General features: G+C 33.7%; 1 non-coding gene across 1 annotated transcript; it reads left to right on the top strand.

Annotated features, from left to right (window-relative positions):
- The first annotated feature begins 9,210 nt into the window (after positions 1 to 9,210).
- On the top strand, positions 9,211 to 9,401 carry LOC123852238 (U2 spliceosomal RNA). The gene has a single exon (XR_006792844.1). It is a non-coding gene; the product is annotated as a U2 spliceosomal RNA (small nuclear RNA).
- Positions 9,402 to 9,860: the final 459 nt, after the last annotated feature.

Here is a 9,860-nt window from a genome sequence, read left to right as displayed (position 1 = left end):
GCAATAAATCCTTTTTAGAATAGTCTAATTCCTGCCCTGCTGCTCCTAAAATTAATTCCTGGAAATGGAATTGGTGAGTCAAATGATACATGTTCTTAAAACATCTTTGATTTATGCAATATTGTCCTACCAATGGTTACAGGGGGATTTTAATCCTGTTCATTTCATTGGAGCATGCCTGTCTCCACTCTCTCCAATGCTGATTTTATCACTCTTTTTCATCTTTACCCATCTGAAAAGAAAAAGAAAAAAGATGTGTCAAATTTCAATATGAGTTTCTTCGATTAGTTAGGAGGTGGGATACAATTGGAAATTGTATCCTTCTTTTGAGACTGCCTACCTACCTAGTTTATCTAGATTTGGATTTTGAGAGGGGTGATTGTGTAATTTTGTTATTGAATGTCAAGTATTCCATATATAAAGACAATATTAACCCCCTTCGTCATATATTTTTTGCGAATATTTTTCAGTTTACCTTACGACATATAGAAATACAATATCCATATATTTTTTCACATGAAATATCAATTTGTCAATTTGCCTTAGATTTTTTTTAAAGAAACAAAATATTTTCATTACAACTGATGTACTTTCTGTTTCTCTCCATAATTGCATTCTACTTCCTCTCTCTCCAAATCTAATCACTATCCCAGTTTTGGGGGGATATTATTATTCCCATGCATGTTTTAATAGCAAGACTATGTGTGTGTCCATAAATGATGTATATGTTCTTGTTTTGCACATTAGGTTTTGAAACTTTACAAGAATTGAATCATACTGTAGGTGTTCTATAATTGGCTTTTGCTCAATATTATGTTTGGAAATATATTCTCACTGAGATAGAGATCTCTATATTATTCATTTTAATGGAGGCATAGTGTTTTATTTTATAAACACATGGCAATTTATGCATTTTCCTGTTGTTGGGCACTTAGGGTTTTATTTTTCTAAATTTTCATTATAAGAACACTTAATGACTCTGTGCGTGTACAAGAATCTCTACAGGCACATGACGAAATGGGGGATTGTCTGGGTCTCTGGTGTGCACAATTTCAGATTTTCTAGATGGTACCAAACAGCTCTCATAAGTAGTGGTACCATTTTACTCTCTCTCAGATTTTGTTTTTCCACTGCAACTCATAGTACTACCAAACTTTTAATTTTTGTCAGTGTTATGGGTAAAAAACTCAGTTTTACTTTTATATTTTCCTAGGACAGGTCAGTTTGGTTGTCTTTTCACACATTTATTGGCCACTGGGGTTCCCTCTTCTGTAAATCTTTATATACTTTGGCCATTCTTCTGTTTATTTTTCTTAGCTAACTGTGGCGATCCTTTATAGTTATACATGTTACAGATTGCTTCATAGTCTATGATTGGTTTAGGAATTTGTGTGGTGTTTTTGTTGAGAAATATCTTAAACTTTAATGGAGGCTCAATTATCAATCTTTTTTTTCCCAGGTTTGGGCTGTGTGTGTGTGTGTTTGTGTTTTGAATCTGTCTTTCTCTATACAAAGATCATAAAGATAGTCTCCTATATTTTATTCTAAAAGTTAAAAACTTTTGCTTTTTATATTAAGTTCTTTAATCGACCAGGAGTTTATTTTGTATATGGTGTGAGGTAAAGATCTAAATTCTTTTCCATATGGATAACTTGCTATCCCAGGACTGCTTATCCAATAGTTCATCCTTTTGCCACTGGTCTGTTATTGCCTTTTCTATCATATCAACTTTTATATATGAGTGAGTCAGTTTCTGTGTTCTCTGTTCTCTTCCACTGGTGTCCATTTTAGTCCCTCCACTGACAACACATTATAATAATTATACCTTTGAAATGTCTTGATACATGGCCAAAAAATTCCCTGTACCAGGTTTTTTAATGTAATTAAATATATCGTTGTCCCCTTTATATTTAGTTTTATGTTAGAGAGGTGCACCCTACCCAGCATTATATAAATGTCAGAGTGGTAATATATAAATATTTGATAGCTTCCCCACCGCCCTCCATGCCAAAGAATATTTGTACCTATTTGCTTAGATCCCCGATTTTCTGTTGTATTTTAAAACACTTGGTACAAAAAGCTGCAGAATCAGAAAGATCAAAAAAAAAAAAGGGGTATATATATATTTTACATATACAAAATGTATAGCCACAGAAGAGGAATGGGGAGGTTGAACCATACATTCTCGGTTTCCAGATGAATTTTGATTGGGTATTTAAGAGTGGAATAAATGCCAAATTTTGTAGCTACCAGCTGTTGTACATGTGGAGGACATAGAGAATGGCAGAGATGGGGAGAGAATTGTTTTAATGTTTTGTGGTTCATTAAAAATGTACTTCTCTCCCTCTCTCTCTCTCTCTCTCTCTCACACACACACACACACTGTCACTATGGCCCATTGGTGTTTACTCAAGAGAGTAAAGATTTAAACGCCTTTCAATTCTGTTTTTCTGTATAGTTTCTGTGTAATGGTAATTCCATGGTAAGAGTAAACTATAAATTGTATTTTGATAAATGAATAATAACTTGTTTTTTGCTAGTACTTTCATAACTCCACAATTTATTTTAGTAACAAATGCACACAGTAGAAAGTAGATGTCCCTTCCCTGTTCCCCAGTCTCTTAACTTGTCTTTTCAGAGGCAAATTTTGTGACCAGTTTCTTAGGAATCTAAGGATACTCAAGCATAAACCATGTGTATACTTCACATTCCCACCACTCTTTTATCCCCATATCGAGTAGCATACTACATAAAGTGGGCTATTCCTTACCTCTATCCCTACTGAACACATTATTTGGAGATCATTCCTTATCCGTGCATAAAGATTTCCCTGCAGCAGCGTAATATTTACTATACAAATGTATCAGTGTATTTATCTAGCCTTTTTTTGGGGGGGGGTGAGCCTTTATGTTTTCCCAGTGTTTTACTGCTGTATTGGTATGTTGAACCCCCCTTAATGATAAAAATCAAAATAAAACTTTTTTAATCCATTATCCATTTAAAAGTGTTTCTTTAGGACAATACTTCTTGCCTTTGTTTGAAAACACTAGCTGTTCTCATTTTCAGTCAAAAACACAACCTCAATTCAGAAATGATAATCTTTATTCCCATGTAATAGACCAAACTCCTGAACTTGACTTAGTGTCATATCTTCTTTCCCCAGCTCTGGCCAGCTACCAGTAGGAAGACTGCCATGGAGAAGTGGGGTCTGTCTGCCTCTCTTTCTTACATCATCCCCCTGCTAGTTGTGATTTCACTTCTCATGAGAGTCAGGATGGGGGAAGGGGTATATGAGCAAGGGAAGATAAAGGGATGAAGTGGTGGTTGTCATTGGTTGGGTGATTTTGAGTTCTCTGTCCCTGGCTGATGGCTCAGCCTGCTTCTTTCTCTTAGGGAGCTCTGTGTGGTTGTGGGTGGTTCTCTAGAAAGCTGCTCTTCCCTGCAGTTCTCCTGACCTGTTCCTGATTGTTGTTTAGGACTCCTTCTGTGGCATGATCAGCCTTGTTCTACCAAGTTCTCCTTGGCCCTTGGGGAAGCCCTACTGAACCAAACCCAGGGACACCCTATGCTGGTCTTTGGCACATATCTGACTTCAGAAACACTCATATATCCCTTGTCCTAAAAATTCCTGATCCCAACACAGGTGCAACTGCAGGGTTCTGACACCAAAGCTGCAAGGCAGGCTTTCTCTGACTTCTGCATTTCTCAGGAGACTCAGCCCCTGACCCCAGGCCACTTTAGCACCCCCATACCTGGGGCAGACACTGGTCTTCCTTTTCTCCCACTGCTGGAAAAGTCTCTTGAAGCTCCCCAAGAAGTTCCTTGAAGTTCTCCTTCCTAGTCTTAATAGCAGTCTTCCCCACTGGCCCCCCAAAGTTGGGGTGAAGACCCAGAAAGGCAACAGCTATCTAAAGAATTCTCTCCTTAAAACCCCACTCTTGTAGTCTCAGACCTTGTTTTCATCCTTGCTGTGGCTGAGCAGTTCAAGAGCCATTGGACAGATTCTTGGCCAAATTCCTCCATCAAGCTGCAGAAAGGAAGGGGTCTATGGCACATTCACTTTGGTGTCCTGAGCCAAGAAGAGTTACATCCTAATGTTCTGTTACACTATCATAAATAATACTGCCATTAATATTCTTGTCCAAGGATATTTATTTGTGCACTTGGACCAGTGTATCTACATAAATTACCAGATGAATTAACAGAAAAGGAATTGTAGGCCCAAAGTATATGGACATCTCTTTATTATTAAAATATTGATATAAGATATTGCCAAATAGTTCTCCAAAGGGGTATACAAATTACTGTTCACCAAGAATATATAAGAGTGTCTGTTTCCCACCGTTTGAATAAGCTTCATATTTTACATTTAAGCCTTTAACCTACCTGGATTTATTCTGACACAAATTATGTTTTAATTCCTCATATATCCCCTGCCCCCAACTATATTATATATAGTAAATGCAAATGTATTTATTGAAGAAATTCATCCATTCCCCACTGACTTAAAATGCCACTCTTATTCTGCAATACATTCTTGAATATTTTTGGATTTGTTCTGGGCTTTGTCTTTTTGCTCCACTGATCTGTTTTGTCTATTCTTGCACTAGTTCCATACGATTGTGATTATTGTAACTTTATTATAAATTTTAATATCTGGTAAGGATACTCCCATTCTGTTACTCTCCTTTTTTTCAAAATTCCCTGGATCTTATCAAACTTTATTCTTTCAATAATTTTTAGAAACATTCTGCCTAGTTCTAAAAAATCCCATACGGATTTTGATGAAGACTACAAATTATAGTTAAATATGTGGGAAATGGACAACTTCCTAGTATTTAACATTCCTAAATGAGAACACAATATTCTTGCTAGTTATTTAAAAACTTCAAGTGAGCTTTATAATTTTCTTCATACAATTTTTTCCATATATTTCCATAAACCTAATTACATATATATGTGGCATTGCATATATTTGTTGCTATTGTAATAAAGATCTTTTTCCCATTATACTTCCTACTGACAGTTGATCCTTGAACAACATAGGTTTGAACTGCATTAGTCTGGATTTTTGGATACAGTACTGTAAATGTATTTTCTCTTCCTTATGATTTTCTTAATAACATTTTCTTTTCTCTTGCTTACTTTATTGTAAGAATCAGTATATAAAACATATAAATGCAAAAGATGTGTTAATTGACTGATTATGTTATCATTAAGGCTTCTAGTCAATTGTAGGCTATTAGTAGTTAAGTTTTGGGAAAGTCAAAAGTTATATGTGGATTTTCTACTGCATGGGGGTTGATGCCCCTAAACCTCATGTTATTCGAGAATCAATTGTAGTTAATATTGGCATATAAAAATTTTAATTTTGAAAAATATTACTATTTCCAGTCATTTTAGTTTATCTTCTTGGGTCTTCTAAATAGGTAATCATATTATCTGTAAATAATGATAAAATTACTAACTCCATTCCAAGATTTATACTACTTATTTTTGTTTGTTTGTCCAATTACCAAGGGTTCACCATCCACTACAAAGGTAAAGTGATGAACCCATACCTATAAGTGTCACCAAGTATAGACAAAAGTTGCAAAGACACATGACAAAATATTAACAGTGGTTATTTCCTTTGTCATAACTTCTGTACTTTGGTAATATTTTCAGTAAACATCAGGAAAATCAACAAAGCTAATTTCTGCAACTTATTTAAGTCTACATTTCTATAATTATCCAAGTCAAGAAGTAAAAGAGTACTTACCCTTCTAATTCCAGTGATAATAGATTAATGGGTATGGGGCTTACTTTTCTACCTTAAACAACTAGAAATTAGATAAATACATAAAATAGCTGCTTCCAGATATTGGGTAATAGGTAGCTCAGAAGCTATGTATGGCAATCTCACTGAGTTGAGGGAACAGAGATTGGAGTTCAGGGATTATGAGGAAGCTAAAGCATCGAGGGGAGGAATTCCCAGGTGGAGTAAACTATTCAGAAGAAGAACTTGAGAAATATGCATAGGAATCCTTTTAGGAGTTTTTGATGAATACTAAAATCACTGTGTGTAGAATAAAGCTCTATGAGAATGGAAAATAATAATCAGTGAGTCAGAAGGTGAATATTCTAAGATGTCAAACAGGGCTGGAAGAGTCCTTATTGAACATGTAGTACATTCAGTAGAGATCCAAAGAAGAATCACACATTAACAGTAGGACAAAATCATAGGCAAAAAGCCCACCAGAAAAATGCTTTAAAAAAGGCCTTGAAAGGATCAAACTAAATCACTGGTGACTTTGCTGCTTACCACAACAAAGCCCAATGCTCTTTAAAAAAGAGAACAAAATCTTGGGGGTGCCTGGGTGGCTCAGTCGTTAAGCATCTGCCTTCGTTCAGGTCATGATCCCAGGGTCCTGGGATCGAGCCCCGCATCGGGCTCCCTGCTCCACGGGAAGCCTGCTTCTCCCTCTCCCACTTCCCCTGCTTGTGTTTCCTCTCTTGCTCTCTCTGTCAAATAAATAAAATCTTTAAAAAAAAAAAGAGAGAGAACAAAATCTTGAATTTCAAGAATGTATTACTTACAATTTCCAACTTCCAATCTAAAATTTCTAGAGATGACTAGAAGCAGAAAAATGTGACCCATAATCAGGAAAAAAAACATTCAATAGAAAGAGACCTAGATGGTATAGGTGAAGGAATTATCACCTTAATACTTAAATACTACTTAAATAGCTATTATGAATATGTTCAATAATTTAAAGAAAACTCAAGATATATATATGTCATACATAATCCATAAAGTAGTACAATGCCATTTGAAGGTAGACTTAGATTAGTTAAAGAGATACATAAAAAACACTAGAGCAATCTCTGAAAATAAAACATAGAAGCTAATAAATCAATAGTGGAGGCAAAAGAGAATCAAAAAAAGTAATTCAAAGGAGAAAAAAATGAATACATGGGACAAATAGAAAGTAAATAGAAAGATGGTGGACATACAAATGGCCAAAAGGTATGTGAAGAGGTGCTCAATGTCACTAATCATCAAGGAAATGCAAATCAAAACCTCAGTAAGATGTCACCTCATATCGGTTGGCATGGCTATTATAAAAAAGACAATAGATAACAAATATTAGTGAATATGTGAAGAAAAGGGAATCCTTATACACTGTTGGTAAGAATGTAAGTATGTACAGCTATTGTGGAAAATGGTATGGTGATTCCTCAAAAAATTAAAAATAGAACTACCATATAATCCAGTAATGCCATTTCTGGGTATTTATCTAAAAGAATTGATACTATTGTCTCAAAGAGATATTTGCACACCCATGTTCATTGCAGCATTATTCACAAATAGCCAAGATATGGAAACAATCTAAGTGTCCTTTAATGGATGAATGGATAATGAAAATGTTATAAATATAACACATATATAACATATATAGTATACATGTACTATATAATATATATATGTATATATCTCACATGATGGAATATTATTCAGCCCTTAAAAAAAATCCTGCTATTTGTGACAACATGCATGAACCTGAAGCCATTATGTGAAGTAAAGTCAGACAGAGAAAGACAAATACTGTATGGTATCACTTATATTGGAATGTTAAAAAAAAAAAGACAATTTTATAGGAATAGAATGGAATAGTAGTTTCTAGGGGCTGGGGGTGGAGAAAATGGGGTGATGTTGGTCAAAGGGTACAAATTTTCAGTTATAAGAAGATAAGTTCTGAGGACTTAATGTAAAACATGGTGACTATCGTTAATAATAATGGTACTGTATACTTGAAAGTTGCTGAGAGTAGATCTTATGCATTCTTACCACATACATAAATAGTTAACTCTGTGAGTTGACGGATGTGTAAATTATCTTGATCTGGGTAATCATTTCACAGTGTATATATATATATCACATCATCACATTATACACTTTAAATACATACAATTATATTTGCCAATTATACCCAATTATTTTTCAATTAAGAAAAAGAAAGAACAAGTAGACAGAAAATCAGTAAGCATATAGAAAAGTCAAATAACAATATCAAGCAACATGACCTAATTTCTTATCCTGAGAACATACACACATCAACAGTAGAAACATATTCTTTTCAAGAGCATATGGAATAGTTACCAGATAGATCGTATGTTGAGCCATTTTTTTCAAATCTCAATAAATTGGAAAAACACTGAAATCTTACAGAGTATCTGAAAATAGTTAAACTGAAAATCAATAGAAGAAAGATATTTGGGTAGCTCCCAAGTGTTTTGAAATTAAACAAGACATTTCTAAATAACAAATAAATCAAAGAAGAAATAACACATAAAATTAGAAAGTATGTTGAGGAAAATGAAAATTGTGGGATATAACTACAGCAGTAGTTAGAGGTAAATTCATATCACTAACTATTTATGTTAGAAAAGAAGAAAGGCCCAAAATTAATAACATAATTAACAACTAAGAAGTTACAAAAAGAAGAGAAAAATAAGCCTAAAGTCAGTAGGAAAAAAAAAAAAAAAGGCAAGAGTAGAAAAAAAAAAGGAAACAAACACATGGGAGCACACGAGAGAAAATTAACAAAAACAGAAGTTGGTTCTTTAAAAAGAATGTTTTTAATTAGAAATCTCTAGCTAAATTTATCAAGAAAAAAAGGAAGATGCAAATGACCAATATTAGGAATAAAAGACAGAGTTCATTTAGATTCTATATATGCCAAAAGGTAATAAAATAATATTAGGAATTAGTTTATGATGGTAAGTTTGATAAATTACAGAAAATGCATAAATTTATTTACACAATGAATAAAATTTCAAAATTTGAATTTGTGATGAAAAAATAGTACCACAAATAAAACTGAAGACTCAGATGACTTCACTCATAAATTCTATTTATTTCTATTTCTGTTATTTCTTTTTCTATTTAAAAAGAAATAACACTAATCTGATATAAACTCTTTCATAAAATAGAGGGGGAAGTCAGTATTATCATAATATTGAACTATAATAAGACATTGGAAGAAGAGAAAACAGCAGACCAATGTCCTTCATGAATATAAAAAAATTCTTAACAAAATCCTAGCAAATTGAAACCAGTAATACATATATAAATCATGACAAAGTGAAGCATTTCCCAGGAATGCAAGGTTGGTTTAACACTCAAAAATCCAATCAATACATCTCACCATGTTAAAAACAAAGGTGATCACTTCTCAGCCTTTTGGCTAGGATTGAGTGCAGCATCTGTTCTTATCAGTTTAATATCTGATATGTTCTCTGTCCAAGGACAATATATTAAATGGGTTTTTGGAGCAGGGAGATGGAATAGGAGTTTGCTCTGTCCACCCTGTGCATCAATCTGGTATTGCAGTACCTCTAGGAATGGTGCACCCCCACCTTATTAAAAAATAAATAAATAAAATAAAAATAAAAGTAAAGTAAAAAATTAAAGGAAAACATTCAATCTGTAAGGAAAAACATTTGACATAATGCAACTGTCATTCATGATTAAAAATTCTCCACAAACCAGGAATCAAAGATTTTTTTAAATCTTGAAAAACCTATACCCTACTTCATCCAACAATAACAGAATACACATTCTTCTCAAGCTTACATGAAATATTCTCCAAGATATACCACATTATGGGCCATAAGACACACCTTAACCAATTTAAAAGAATAGAAATCATACAGTATCAGCTTTCAGACCACAATGGAATTAAACTGGAAACCAGTAACAGATAACTGGAAAATCCCAAAGTACGTGAAAATTAAACAACACACTTCTAAATAACACATGAGTCAAAGAAGAAATCTCAAGTAAAATCTAAAATATTTTGAACTGAATGAAAATG

This window comes from Mirounga angustirostris, unplaced genomic scaffold, assembly GCF_029215605.1.
Source record: "Mirounga angustirostris isolate CCGP_5_RB_7025 unplaced genomic scaffold, mMirAng1.0.hap1 SCAF_10, whole genome shotgun sequence".
Taxonomy (NCBI): Eukaryota; Metazoa; Chordata; class Mammalia; order Carnivora; family Phocidae; genus Mirounga; species Mirounga angustirostris.
Note: the sequence above shows the minus strand (reverse complement) of the source record. Positions and strands in the feature narration are given on the sequence as shown.